The 15,335-nt window shown below is 40.5% G+C and overlaps 1 protein-coding gene across 1 annotated transcript in view; it reads left to right on the top strand.

Moving 5' to 3' along the window:
* The window catches only part of LPAR1 (lysophosphatidic acid receptor 1), a 134,288-nt gene that overhangs the window by 1,171 nt on the left and 117,782 nt on the right, over positions 1–15,335 (top strand). The window lies entirely within an intron of this gene.

The following is a 15,335-nucleotide window of genomic DNA, read 5'->3' on the forward strand; positions in this document are numbered from 1 at the left end:
GAGTGAGCAAATTTGCCCCAAATGCAAAATTGTGAATAATGACTAGCATCATAAGTATGTTAAGGCTGTGTTTTCTTGACACCGGTTAATGTCAGGGTGAGGAGCTGAGTAACAAGGGAAAGAGCGTAGCTGGAAGGCAGGGGCGGAATGAAGAGCCAGGCGGGAGGAGTGGGTTGTCATGATCTGAGCCCCTTGGCGCACCGCGTCCCCTAGCGGTTCCACCTCAGCCGCTCAGGTCAGCTTGTCCTTCATCTCGGAGTCCTCATCTGGAAAATGGAGGGATGTGATGATCTTCGCTGTTCTTTCCAGCTTCCCCAAGTAATTAGAAACTGGTGGTTGGTTACCCCATGTTAGAACCATAGGAAAAGAGTAAGGGATAGTGCGGACGGGTTATTCCAGGAGGGGCGTGACAGGACAAGAGGGCTAAAGGTACAAAACCTGCAGTGGGAGATGCTTAGAGGGGGAAGAGCCTTGACCTGGGGGTTGATTTGCCTCTGTTGTTTCTTTCCTTCTCCAAAAGGGCATCAACAGTACGCCCTCACCCCCATTCAATCTTCCATTATCCTATTAAAGTGAGTGAACCTGCTTAGCTTTAAGGCTGATATGAAGGTGAGTGATGTCTGTAGTCCGGCCTGACCGACTTCCCGTTTACATCATTGTCCCCAGATCAGCAGCTGCCCAGTGCTGTGAGCACTCAAGGATCTCAGTGTCGCTGTGAGTGATGGGGAAAAATACACAGACGGGAGCTTACGGGTCAGCCTTTTCAACAACTTGCATTTTGAATCTTCTGTTTTTGCTTGAAGTTAATATTTACCGAACGGCGATTTCATTTCTTTTTAAAAAAAATTATACCCCAGACTTTTCGAGGTTTGAATCCGTTCTGTTAGACCTATTGGAAAGTTCAAAGAAAGTAAAACTCTCACTTGCTGAGTCTTTTTGATACATAATGGCCTTCAGTCTGAAGTTAGTGATTTTTAGGGCCAAGAATCTTATTTCAAATGCTTAGTAAGGAAAGTTGCAGTCTGGGCAGAATACACTGTATCATTTTCACTGGGAAGCCCCAAGGGTTCAGCAAATAGCAAGACTTGAAATTTAGTTTGAGGTCAAGATTTTAATGTCTGTGCTTAATGTGTGGCTTGTCTTCCTTGTCTTTAGTTTTTTTGGTACCCGTATTCGTACACACTTGAGGAACATGATTTATTTTAAAAGTGAAGTGTGATGTCATAAAACTGGGAACATAAGCTGTTGGCTTAAAGTCTGAAAGTTTGCTCTGGCCTCGTTAACTCAGCATCATACTACTTGGTTTCTTATTTTTACATATCACGTTACCCCGTCTCCACCCCCCCCCCCAACCCCATCTCTATTGTGTTATTATTTAAATATCTCATGGAGGAACTCTTATGGATGTCTTAGAAAGTTGGGAGAAAAGGAGGAAATTTTAATTGAATAAGCAATTACTGAATTCCTTCTATAGTGGCAGACACAAAGATGATGAAAAGGAGGCTCTAGAAAGAGCTGCATTGCAGAGAAAAAGCATGTAGCTAATTCCATTATGTAGTAGCTGGATGGTGGCTGTAGAATCTAAGAACCCTTGAGATGCTAGGGAATGGAAGGCGAAACTTCTGACTCGGGAAGACTTCGCAGAAGGGCCTTGAAAGATGAAAATGATATGTCTCTTGAAAGACAAATGGTTGAGAGTGAAGATGTAGTTGGAGTCTGGGGTAACGAAGGCTGGAAAGGTTCCAGGCAGTAAGTTGTGGGGGGTGCAGGAAGCCAGTGAGTGACGCCTATTGGGGCATTGCGAGGGGCGGGATGTTTCAAAGGGCTGAGCTTTTATTCCTTTCCATTTTTAAAAAACGTTTATTTTCAGAGAGACAGAGACAGCATAAATGGGGGAGGGACAGAGAGAGAGAGAGAGAGAGAGAGAGAGAATTCCAAGCAGGCTTCGTGTTTGCCAGTGCAGAGCCCTATGTGGGGCTCAAACCCATGAAACTATGAGCTCATGACCTGAGCCGAAGTCAAGAGTCAGTCACTTAAACGACTGAGCCACCCAGGCAGCCCTATTCCTTTCCAATTTGTTGTAATTCATGGCTAGTGAATTTCAGGGCGATGCTGCCCGCTTATTCAAATTATATACAAAGTATAGGATAAACAGTACGCAGTTTCTTCCTCCATAGTCCTGCCGAACTGGTAGTGTGGTCTTTTGAGAAATTTAATTTAGTAAAAATTAATGATGGTGGGACGCCTTTTGAGCATGTGAGTTAAAATCACTCTCCAGGCACAGAGCTGACCAAGAAAGCATTTTGTTTTGTTTAGGGAAGGGCCTGCTGGTTAATGCTAATTTAAACATGACTCTAATGGCAACCAACATTCTTGACCCTGTTTATGTTATACATAGTATTTAACGACAGTGGTTGAATATTTGTGGCACAGAAGAGAAAGAATTACTATTAGTTTCAAAATGGGGCTCATGCCCTTGTAAAGGGTCGTGGGGGGATGATCCAGTGAGGAGGTGGAGAGAGAGCAGCACTCTGGGTACTGCAGTGAGGGCTGACACAGCTCTGAGAATTCTTTAAATTTAATTCCAGTGGAAGTAGCTTAATGGTGTAGACTGATACTTTTTTAAGAACCTCCTTTTCTGATCATCTGTTTGTCTCCTTCTAAATCTCTAGAGCTAAGGTGTCTAGTTCATTACTTCTCTGGATAGGAACAACCTCCATTGGGATCTATTTGAGAGACAGGCATTCTGTGCATTTCTTTTCACACCACAATAGCCTCATGTCATAGGTGGGAATGGGTGGCTTTTCAGCTGTGTGTCAAAGGTGGGACTGGTTGGGGCAAGTCTTCTAATTGCCTTGAGTCTGGAGGTGCTGGGCTGCCCAGCCACCCTACTAAGGGGAGATGAGGTCAGCTTCTTTCTTACTGTCTTTTTTTTTTAATTTTTTTTAAACATTTATTCATTTTTTGAGACAGAGGGAGACAGAGCATGAATGGGGGAGGGTCAGAGAGAGAGGGAGACACAGAATCTGAAACAGGCTCCAGGCTCTGAGCTGTCAGCACAGAGCCCGACGTGGGGCTCGAACTCACGGACCGCGAGATCATGACCTGAGCCGAAGTCGGACACCCAACCGACTGAGCCACCCAGGTGCCCCCTTACTGTCTTTGAATACAATTTGAATGAATGATCCTCCACCAGGTTATCTTTTGCAGGGCAACTGGAATTTGGCATGTTTAGTTCATTCATTTGAAGGAATCCAGGATTCATATATTTCATTTCTTAGAAGAATGCATTTTTTGTTTCTTTGTTTTTTTTGGGAGTGAAGAGGGAAAGGGGGGTGGTGACTGTGATTTTATTTAAATACTCCCCCCCCCCCCTTTTTTTTTCCTTTCCCCTGCAGGGTTAGTATGGATTCAAAATTGTGTTGTTGTTATTACTGACTTATGGGGGTGGGGCAAAGGAAATTATCTTAGTACTTTGATGTTAGCTCCTGTTATCTGATCAGTGCTAGAAACTTTAACCTTGAAGTTCATGTAAAATTCAAATTTCTTTCAGAAATGAAAGTGGACTGTTTTACTGTGTGCATGGATTTAGGTTATAATTTATTTTATTTTCATAGTACTGTTTTTAAAAAGTGCTATAATGATAGGGCAGACTCTTAACTTTAGTCCAGAGCTAAAACAAACGTGTACAAGCCTGAATGAGGTAGATCAGGCTGTGTTTGTTGTATTTAATATGGAGATAAAACAATTTCAAAACCAGCCTCTCTCTCTAAAAGAGAAAAAGTTTGACCAATAACACCTCTAACATGGATCTCTTTGCAGGGCAATTTCCATGATGGCCGTGATGGGTGCCTATGCTTTTGAAGGTTTAGGACTCTTTATGCAGAGAGTGCTACTGTGGAGCATTTCTTTGTAGCAAGTTTCCCTTTATCCATCTTCTTAAATATCAAAACGATGGACTAGATTTGATATCATGTAAATATGCTATCCTCAATTTTCTTTCTCCATGTTGAAGTGGTTCTCCTTGACCAATCCCTAAGCTTCCTTCATTCTGAAATTCTGCCCTAAGAGAGGGATATTCTTGGCTCTTTGGAAGGAGAAATGATTGAGGGGCAAAGGAGACCAGTTCTCTTCAACACGAGCAGCACTGAATTGACTGTTGTATAACAAGCATTGTGTTAGGCACTCAGTGCTGGGAGTGGGGATAGGACTCCTACCTTCCAGGAGGTACAGGCATGTTAACAGATTCATTGTAACAAGCATTTCAGTGCAGCAAGTGTGAGGAGCAAGATGAACACATGGCACTATGGGAGCACCAGAGAGGGACACCTGACCCTCAGAGGTGTGGCGGTGGTGGTAAGGGCCAGGGTCAGGGAAGGCTGCTGGAGGCTTAGGATCTGGAAGGACCCTAGGAGATACATCAAGAAACCCAAAAGAGAAAAGAAGGGATCAAGATAGAGGGAATCACTAGGCTTTGTATTTACAGATTTGCTATTGTCGGGTAAGTCAAAGGTTTTCTTTTTGTAGCTGTAAAATGGGAATAAGAACTGACATTATCTGCTTGCTAATTCTAGTTTTCATTTACTTGTTCCTTAATTTAATCTTTTATTCACTTATTCGCTCCATATTCAATAGATATTTGTTGCACTCCTACCATACACTGGGAAATTGTAGAAAACAAGACATGTGCGATTTCTTTTCAGGGAGCTTGCATTCGACCATGTTATTTTAATGGAAGTTCTTTTGAAATGCTTCAAATATCCAGCATGTTTGTTGAATTATTCTTCTACTGGAGTCTCGGTGGCTTCGAGTAAGTTAGCTTTTCCCTTGTAAATGGGAGAAGAAGGAGGTAGAGCCTGGCATTCTCATTGTCATTTTATAAACTTGAAGTGTTTTGCTAGGATTTACCTGTTCATGTCAAGTCTAGAGACAGATGGAGCTGTGCCGTATTCATAATCTTGGCCTCTTTCCATCTCATTTTGGATATTCTCGATTTTGACCCAACCTGTTTGAGTTTCTAGATTTATGACTTCCTAGAATAATCCAAATCTAGTGTTCATTCCGAAATCAGACTTATTTTGAGGTCACGCGATGATGGTTCTTTGCTGTTAATGCATTTTACTTATCTTGTTTAAATCGCCGAGGGAATGAACACAGTAGGAAGTGTTCTAACCAGAAGAAGGGTGCTGCGTTCATTTACAAAAAGAACTGGGTCTTGTAATGATGCAGATGGTGTAGATGTGTTTAAAGCAAATGCAATAACCTTCCTCTGCTCCTTTAACCTTACCCACGTGATGTACCTCCTTTGTCAACAGTTTGTTACAGAGCCTTCTGGACTTGTAGTGTTGCTTGCACAAAGCTACAAACATGTTTGTGTATGTACATATTTATATGTGTGTGCACAGGTATGTTTGCGTATACCCAAACACCTGTTTGTACGTGTGTGTGTGCGCACACTCGCTCCTGCCTTGTTCCTTCTAGAGAGTCTCCTTGAGGCTGCCACCATGCCTCAGAAGTGTGAAGTCCCAAAAGCACATGTGACTCTTCTTGACTCTAAATGTGGTATTACTCAGCGAAGTTTCTGTCAGAGAGAGATGAATGTCTGGCTGTATGAACAGGGAACAAGAAAATGATTTCCAGCTGCGTGACAAGCAAGACAAGAAGTATCCTTGCAGAGAATGTTATTCTCACAAGGACTCATCTGGGTCTCCGGTGTGGGGGGAGGGGCGGTGCGGAGCACGTGTTTGGCATGTGCGGACCTTTTGTTAGGTGGCAAACAGGGCGTCTGTGGCAGGCCCCTGACTACACTGAACAGAAGGCAGGTTTCATCGCACCAGTGTGCAGTGAGGACCCCTCTGAAGTCGGTGATCGGGTGGTGAGGGTGGCGGGCTCTTGCTCAGGGAGCATCACAGCTGAAACAGAATCGCCTTTTGTGAAGGGGCTGCTTGGCCATCTTGGGCTGTGACTTGTTGGAAGAGGGGTTATTGTCCTGTTAAGAAAATGAGGCATTCATTGTGGACTCCTCGGTGTTTATTGTACTTCCATACAGAACTGCTTGCTGTCCTTGGGGGAGACACAGAGACCTAGAGGTTCAAAGGCTAGGGCAGGATGGCTGGCTTCCAAATCCAGCAGAATCTGTTCTCTGGTCACTTTATCTGAGACCCTGTCAATTCAGTTGCATGCGGCTTCTGTGGTTAAGTTCTTCTCACCGTCCGCTGAGGACACTAAAACGCACACGTGAATGCACGCACACACATGCATACATACACACACACGCACACACACACACACACACACACACACGCACACCCCAAGAAAGTATGGTCCCTGCTCTCAAGTAGCTCATAAACAGAGATAGCCCTGGAAACAAATCCCTCAGATCAGGTAGACAGTGATAAATATTTTCAACTGTGGTTTAAACAAAGTGCCATCTGAATATCTGAGGGTGGATACAGTATCTCTGCCTTGGAGTGAAGGAAGGAGTTGCAGTAGGATTCTGGCCTCGGTGCACAAGTTGGCCGAGAAGCTCGGTGCACAGGGAACAGCAGAAGGCCCAGGCACTGAGTGTGAGTGACAGGTTAGGGTTTGTGGCAGAGTGGTGGTATGCTTTGGGACAACCTTGCAGTGCCAACAGAAGGGTGTAAAGCCACTGGGACCATTAAACAAAGGAGAAGAAAAAAAAGGACATTTGTTGCCATTAGCAGGTGGAACATGACAGTATGAGGATTCTTCCAGTGAGGCGTGTTGGTTTTAGGCAGAGATTTTCAGTGGATAGTTGGAAATTTGAGTTGGAAGCTTAGCTGAGAGGTCAGAGCTTGGCAGTGTTGGGGGGTGATTGTGACATGTCAAAGTAAATCGTACCAGTGAAATTTATGGGATAAGCTGAAGAGAACTTTTAGAGTGAGAAGAGCAATATATGCTTGGTGGTTTTTTTTTTAATATAACAAAAATCTCCCCTTACCCCTTTATTGAGGCATAATTGACAAACAAAACGGTAAGATATTTAAAGTGTACAGTGCGATGATTTGATATATGTATACATTGTGAAGGGGCCCTCCTCCCATCAATATATTTGGTGTTTTAACAAGGACAAGATGTATTTTGATTCTTTAGGCTATTTTTTCTTTCTAGTAGGTGATTGAAATAGACTTCTTGGTTATCAAGCATTCACTGAACACCCACCGTGGATTCTCTTGATGGGATGATACAAAGAGGGTAGAGTTCCAGCTTGATGTTCCTGTGGGTGCATAAAAACTCCTGAAACCATCAATTCCAGAAAGGAAAAGACAGTTCTGAAACTAATTAGAACACTGGTGGTGGTTTGGGGGCTGAGAGGAATTGCAAAATATAATTTTAATTTACTGTAGGAATAGCAGCAGTGAAAGCCCCATTACTGTCATTGCTACAGTAAAAGACAAGCCGAGAAACTCAGCAAACTCTGGGAACCCCACTATCTTAAAGACCTGACAGAGAAACTCCCGACAGGTTTGTCGTGGGGACTTATAAAATCTGATCAAGTAAATATAAGCTTCCGTTACCTAAGTAAGGTGTAAGTAGGATATGGTATAACTCTGCTGTTTTCTTGGTTTAAACAAACAAACAAAAAAACCTTTTCCAATTAACAGTGTATTTCCATTTTATACAATTATGTTGGCATGGCTTCTTGCATGTAAGAGAACAAAGATAAATCTGTTCTTAGTTGTTTTCTTTCTAAGCCATTATGATTCTTTAAAATTATACTCTTTTCCATTTGATAGTAAGAACAGAACATGCTCATTTTAGAATTTGGACAGTACAGGAGACTCATCCATAGTTCTGCCACTCAAGAATAACTTCCTCATTTCAGGGTGCCTGGGTGGCTCTATCAGTTGAGTGTCCAACCCTTGATTTTTGCTCAGGTCTCGCTACTGTGAGATCAAGCCCTGAGGTTCTACACTGAGCATGGACCCTGCTGGAGATTCTCTTTCTCTCTCTAACCCTCCCGTGCCTGTGTGTGCTTTCCCTCTTTCTCAAAAAAAAAAAATAGATTAAAAAAATAAAAAATTAAGATGAAAGAATAATTTCCTCATTCCATTTTGGGAAAATTTCTTGCAGTTTTTCAAATATTTGACCTTATCAAATATTCAGTAGCATTTTCTGCATTGTATCGTAAGTACATCTGCCATTAACATCTTTCATTTTTAATTTCCAGTGACTACATGATATTCCCAGTATTTATTTAAAAAAAATTTTTTTTAACGTTTATTTATTTTTGAGACAGAGAGAGACACAGCATGAACGGGGGAGGGGCAGAGAGAGAGGGAAACACAGAATCGGAAGCAGGCTCCAGGCTCTGAGCCATCAGCCCAGAGCCCGACGCGGGGCTCGAACTCACAGACCGCGAGATTGTGACCTGGCTGAAGTCGGACGCTTAACCGACTGAGCCACCCAGGTGCCCCGATATTCACAGTATTTAATATGTATCGTGTTTAATTATTTCTGTCTCTGTTTGCTTCTTTTCTCTCTTTTAAGGGTGTGTGCTCCTCCACCATCTTTAAGTGCTGGTGTTCCCAGAGCTCTAGGCTTCTTCTAAAGAGTCTCCATGGTTGAGCTGATCTACACAGTGGACTGTGGTTTTGGGCCTTTGCCACGGCCAGTCTCTTCTGCCTGGAGTGCTCTGGTCCCTTGTATCTGTATGCTGTTCTCTCTCCATTTTCTGGTCTCAACTCAAGTGTCACCTTCTTAGTGTGACTTTCGCTAATAGCTACATTTAAAATAGTAAGACTTTCCCCGTTTTTCTGCCTTGCCTGATATTTTCTTCTCCGCTGTATTTCCTTTTGACTTTTTAAAGGAGGGAAATTTATATAATTTCCATTATAGTTACTGCTGTTTTCCCAATGTATAGTGCAATGCCTTGCACACAGTAAAAGTCAGAGTTCTTGAATAAAAATTTTTTGAGCTGACATGTTTTGAATTAAATATTAAATACTTACCATCTACTGAGTGTGTTTTCATACATAAAATATGGTCTTGACTACCTGAGATTTACAATCTAGAGAAGGAGTCGACCATGAATAAGTAACTCCAAGCATGATGGGAATTACTGAGAAAAGCAGTAAGAAGAGTGTAATGGGGAGACTAGCTTTGGGAGAGTGGGAAGAGTTTCTCCGAGAAAGTGGTATCTATGTCGCGGCTGGAAAGATGAGTTGAATTCGTTTAGTAAAACTGGGGGGTGAGGATAGAAGAGGAAAGAGACGTTGATAAAGATTAAAGGCTAATTTGACTGGAAAAAAATTAGGAAAATAGGCAAAAATCTCAGCCTCACTTCTTGAGTTGGAATTAGGTCACTTGTTTTAAATGATGGAATTGCATAAGGGTAGAGATTGATTAACTTTCGCATTTTTGATATATAGTACTTCATTTTCAATAATTTTGAATTATCAACAGTATTTTTTACAAATTTTGTCAGTCATTGAGGGAGGAGGAATTTTCAATCTAAAAGTAACAATGTTTTTAATGGAACCAGCTTAAATTCTGTTTTGTGCTAATAAAAATTGCTGTGAAAATATAAAACAATACAGGGAAAGTAATCATTCTTGTTAATACTTGACTTCATGGGAACACTACTGGTGGTTCGCTATGACTTGGCTGATTATTGCTTTATTGTGTTCATGTAAACTTTTGTATAAACTTCGGTTTATTTATCATGGTAACTAAGTGAGGTTTGTATAGTTTCTCTTTCTGGTTGAGAGTTTCTGTGTCGTGATTCTTGAAAAGAGCAGGATGTTCTCTGGGTGACAAATACAGATATGTTACTAATTCAACCACTATAATATAATTCACATTCTCTGTGCCCTGATTCTGTACTTGAGCTGTCATAGACTGATAATTGTCCTTTAGTCTCTATTTACAAATGGGCTTTTGTTAATTTCTTTATGGCACTTTCTATGTGTTAGCATAATATTAAATAAAGGTTCCTGCTGGGCCTTTATTATGTGTTTATTAATATAAAATAACCTTCTGTGCTTTTGGAGCTACATCCTCCTTTTTTCCTGCAACTAATGTTGTCAGTACTCTTTTCTTTTTTGTTTTTGAGAAGACTTCACTTATCCTTCTGATTTTAAACTTTGGGTGTCATTTTATTTAATGTATTTTCCCTATAAACAGCATTTAATTGGATTTTGTTTTTACATACCCCCATAGGAAACTTACTGCTTTTACATTTATTGTTACAACTAACATGCTTGAACTTATTTCTTACACTTCCGTTTTCTCTTTGTTATGAAAGGTACTATAGCCTTGAGTACAATGTACTGGCTTGCCTTTTTCCACCAATATTCAGCCACATGGGCTTACATAGATTACATGAGGTCTCTAAGTCTATGGATTTCTACTTGTAAAGAAACAACACACACACACACACACACACACACACACACACACACACACACCTGAATTAATGGTTTAAAAATGGTTGGCACACTGAATGTGTCAACTGCTGTTATTTTCATTGTTGATAGCTTCAGTCATATGAAATCGTTGGTAGTTGACTGCTGTTAACCTTTAAAAATGGCAGTTCTGTATGGTTCAATCTAATATCCTTCCTACCTTTATTTTCTTTTTCTGTGTATTGTTTGTTTCAGTACATCCATAGTATTTTGAAACGGCCAAGTCTAGATTTCAGTTTTACTAGCGACTGCCTCTGTATTTCCAAGTACATTCCTAAACCTGGGTTTCTTTGTTCTCAAAGTCAAAGAACTAAATAACTTTTCATCCCACTCCTCTGCACAGCAAAGAATTTAGTATGCCTTAATTTTTCTTGCCTTCTTTTCCCTTCCCGATTTCTGCATAAATTTATATACATTTTTCCTCCTAAATTTTAAGTATAGACTTCAAATTTTTGTCTTCTATTTTGTAATAAAATCTGTCGCTGTATTTTGTACGTGTCTATTTTGACCCTCATTAGCTCTTGGGGACATGTAGGCCACTTGCTTTAGCTGGCTTGGAAGGTGTCTCCTATGTAGTTGGGGGATGTCCTCATATTTATCTGGCCAATGCATTCCTGAGCTAGACTTAGGAATTTTTCCTACATTAATCAGAGCATCTATCTTGTTCAAGTTCAAAAGATGCAGTGTGCATCTTTCAGATTTATATGGTCCAAGAAAGTGCTTCTTATCCATCTTTCAAAGAGTGTGGTAGAAATAATGGCTTGATTTTTGGCTTCTCTCCCCTCTTTTTAGTCCTATTGCTGACTTTTCCCATTTTGTGCACCTTCTTGAGCATTTTAATGGAAATTGGGAGGAATTGTATTGATCTGGTGTAGTGGCTTTCAACCTTTTTTTTTTTTTTGTCCATGACCCAAGGTTACCAATGGTCATATACATGAATGAAACAAGTTTCATGCAGTTTAACTACATACAGTAAACTATAATACTTTTTGTTCCTATATTTTCTGTTATAGTCTGTTCATTTTCAGTAAAAAGTGCCGGTCGTAACTCAGAAATTTTGCAAACATTGATTTGGTCTTTTGCTGTTCCATGTGGAATTAGGGCCATTCATTATTCAACATGTCTTTATTGCATCCAATACCAGTTCCTGGGCTAGTAGCTGGGAATAGAGTGGTGCATAAAGCAGCCATTATCACTGGAGGCATGAAGCCTAGAGTCTACTGGGAAGGGGGATATTGACCAAAGGATCACCCGAATGTATATGTACAAAATGTTACGGATATTAGAAGGGAAAAAGAACAGGGAGTTTCAAAAGTGATTAAATGGGGAACCTTATCTGACTTTGGGGTGAGTCAGGATTTCCCGAAGGAAGTGACATTTGATGAGATCTGCAGAATGAGAAGGGGTTAAGTCTGCAAGGCTGAGGAGGGATGTGTGCACATGAGACAGTAGAGTCATAGAAGAAATGAGTAATAGAAGCGAAATAGAGCACTAAAAATGAATGACAGATGGAAAGCAAGCGTATGGTTGGGTGAGTTGGCAATTTTTTGTGATACTTAGTGGGCCTTCCTACTTGTGATTCTCCCTCCTCCCCTGCCACTTGACAAAATTCAAGTAGGAATAGAAAGAATATTTTGGGGGCATAGATGTAGATATATGTTGAAGCAGTTTTGTATTATAGCAATTTTGTGTATTGCTAAATAATAATATTTGTTGTAAGCATGTTCTTCAGTAGGAACTGTACAAAGCTCTGCATGGATTTGTAGATGTAGTTTTGGTTGGATTCAAAAATAGTTTTATTATATAGTGTTGTTACCAATTCAGTAACTATGCATAATTTGTGAGAGTGTGAAGCACTGAAGTTCAGATTTGGTAAGTGAAGACCAGGTGATGGGATAAGTGTTTCATGGCTTCTCAGTAATTTTTTTTTCAATAATAGTTAGGGATTATTGCTATTAGGATATGATTTTATGGCTTTTTTTTTTTACTTATTTTGCCATAGTAGGATTTTAGGGTTCTCCCCTCACCCTTTTTAAAAAGCTGTGTGAAGAGTTTAAACAAAATCAAATGGAAATCCATAAAGTAAGTTTGAAACTAAATGAGATGGATGGAAGATCAGGATTCAAGTGTCTCTTTTGCCACTGTCCATGGGGCCTTTAACGGTACCCACACTTCCCAGGCCGTTAGGTCCTTGTCTAAAATAGATGACTTGGGGGCATCTAGGTGGCTCAGTCAGTTAAGCGTCCAACTTTGGCTCAGGTCACGATCTCACAGTTCATGGGTTCGGGTCCCACATCGGGCTCTGTGCTGACAGATCAGAGCCTGGGGCCTGCTTTGGATTGTGTGTCTCCCTCTCTCTCTGCCACTCTCCTGCTCATGCTCTGTTTCTCTCTCAAACATTAAAAAAGTTTAAAAAAAAATAAAAACAATAGAGGACGTGGTCAGACTGAGAAAGATAAATACCATATGATCTCACTCAAAAGCAGAATCTTAAAAACAAGTGAACAAACGAAAGCAGAATCAGACCTGTGAATACAGAGAACAAACTGGTTGTTGTCAAAGGGAAGGGGGTGGACAGATGGGCAAAATGGGTGAAGGAGAGTAGGAGATACAGGCTTCTGGTTATGGAATGAGTAAGTCACAGGGATGAAAGGTACAGCATAGGAAATGTAGTCAGTGTAATAGCATTGTATGGTGACAGACGGTACCTACCCTTGTGAGCATATCCTATAATCTACAGAGAAATTGAATCACTGTGTTGTACACGTGAAACTAAGATAACATTGTCCACTGTACTCAAGTGAAAAGTTAAAAAACAGAGGACTTGGAATCCATTGCACTAATCATTCTCTTATTTGGTGACTCTGGACTTCTTATTTTCTTTTTTTTTTTTTTTTTTTCAACGTTTATTTATTTTTGGGACAGAGAGAGACAGAGCATGAACGGGGGAGGGGCAGAGAGAGAGGGAGACACAGAATCGGAAACAGGCTCCAGGCTCTGAGCCATCAGCCCAGAGCCTGACGTGGGGCTCGAACTCACGGACCACGAGATCGTGACCTGGCTGAAGTCGGACGCTTAACCGACTGCGCCACCCAGGCGCCCCTGGACTTCTTATTTTCAACTCTGCTCCGGCTGTTTAATATTCAAAGAGTTGATGACCCCATGCCATTGAGCTAATTTAGTGTAAAAACTCCAGGTATTTACATCCTTATGTGTATTGTAAGGTAAGGCTAATGCTTCCCTTGGGAACATGGAAGGGGGGGCAAAGATTAGGACTTTCCTGAGCAGATCCTTAGGGCTTTAACATCCTGGTTTGCTGTTTGTCCACACTTGAAATTAAATTTGCTTTTTTAACCTTTGAGAGTCCGTGAAGATGAAAAATCATTATCTTTGGTTTATATGCTGAGTGTTAGCTTTGGGGGAAATGTGCACTATCTAAGTTATATATAATCCACATTTTATAAAAACCCACTGGACAGTGAGTGATGTTATTTCAAGGAGATTTAAAGGGCTAAGGAATCACATGGAGGACTAATTCAGTTTTAATGACTATTCCAGGTTTAAGGAATATTTGGTAAAAAATGGGTCTTATGTGAAACAGATGAAAAGTACCTGACAACTCTGTTTTTCTTATACAAATATTAAGTCAGTTGATTAAATACATTTTTTTTTGTAATTTCAGAATAATTTTAAGTCTTTCTATTTCTCTTAGTGCCTTATATCACTTGTTCTTATTTTTGAGTAAAATATATTTGAGGAAAAAAAAGACAAGATGCATGCTTTTTCTGTTTGAGCTTTACCTAATTCCTCATTCATGATAAATATTTATTCAAGAAGTCCAGGTAACTGTGGGTATTTTACTTATGTGTTTTGGTGCTGATTCATCAGCTCCTTTTCCTTTATTTGATGTTGAATATTTTCTCCTTAAGCTGATACCGTATGGAAGCCTGGCCAGGACCTCAGGGCTCCTGATCTGGGACAAGGCAGGGGTAGGGTGTGCAGTTGGTGTTTGGGATCTGGATTGAGCTTCAGTCCAGGCAGGTAATAGGCACATGCATTGCTCAAGGCTAGTACTAGAAATAAGTTGGATCAGAAGGGTTTGGAGTTAAGGAGTTAAGTTCAACGCAGACAAAGCCAGGAGGAGGCACAGAGTGTTCTCATGCACCGCCTGGTGTTCTAAGGAGAGGCATTGAAGAGAGAAGTTGGGTAGACAGAAATCTAAAGCTCCCTGGAGGAATTTTATCTTCAGGAATGGGAGCATCATTTGAACGTCTCTGCTTATTCAAGGGAATGTCAACCCTTGTGTAGGACTTTGTCACCGTGACCTTGGGAAATGCAGTCTTGGCAACTCTTCTCGAGTGTTTGGCCACCTCAGAGTGGGGGACCACAAATCACAAATTCTTATCTGATTTAGGAATTAGAGACCTTGCTGAATATCTTCTTTAGGAGTAAAGATCAGCTCAGGTTTCATGTCTAAAAATATTATTCCTGTAAGAGTTACTGTAAAACATACTTAACATTCCATTAATTTTGGAAAAAAGTTTTAAGCATGTCCATTGTTGTTATAACAGACATTAGTGGACTATTTAGGGCGTATTCTAATACAAGGAAAATGTACTTACCTAATTATTTGCTTACCTAGATCCTTTCCTTTATCGTCCCATTTTGATAATAGAATAACTCCGCTAGTAAAAATTTTTCAGTAAACATATCTTAAAGAATTTAAAACTGTTCAACTCTTCTAAAAATATGTTTCTTAGTGTAAAAACACTGATTAGAATATTCTCTAAAATGCTTAAAATGTTTCTGAAGCCAGACATTATGAAACCATTGCATTATGGCAATATTTAAATAACAAACCCACTCACGTTTGCAGTTCCCCATTTTCCATTTAATCATGTTAATTTA

The sequence above is a fragment of the Prionailurus viverrinus genome, chromosome D4 (genome assembly GCF_022837055.1).
Source record: "Prionailurus viverrinus isolate Anna chromosome D4, UM_Priviv_1.0, whole genome shotgun sequence".
NCBI classification, from domain to species: domain Eukaryota; kingdom Metazoa; phylum Chordata; class Mammalia; order Carnivora; family Felidae; genus Prionailurus; species Prionailurus viverrinus.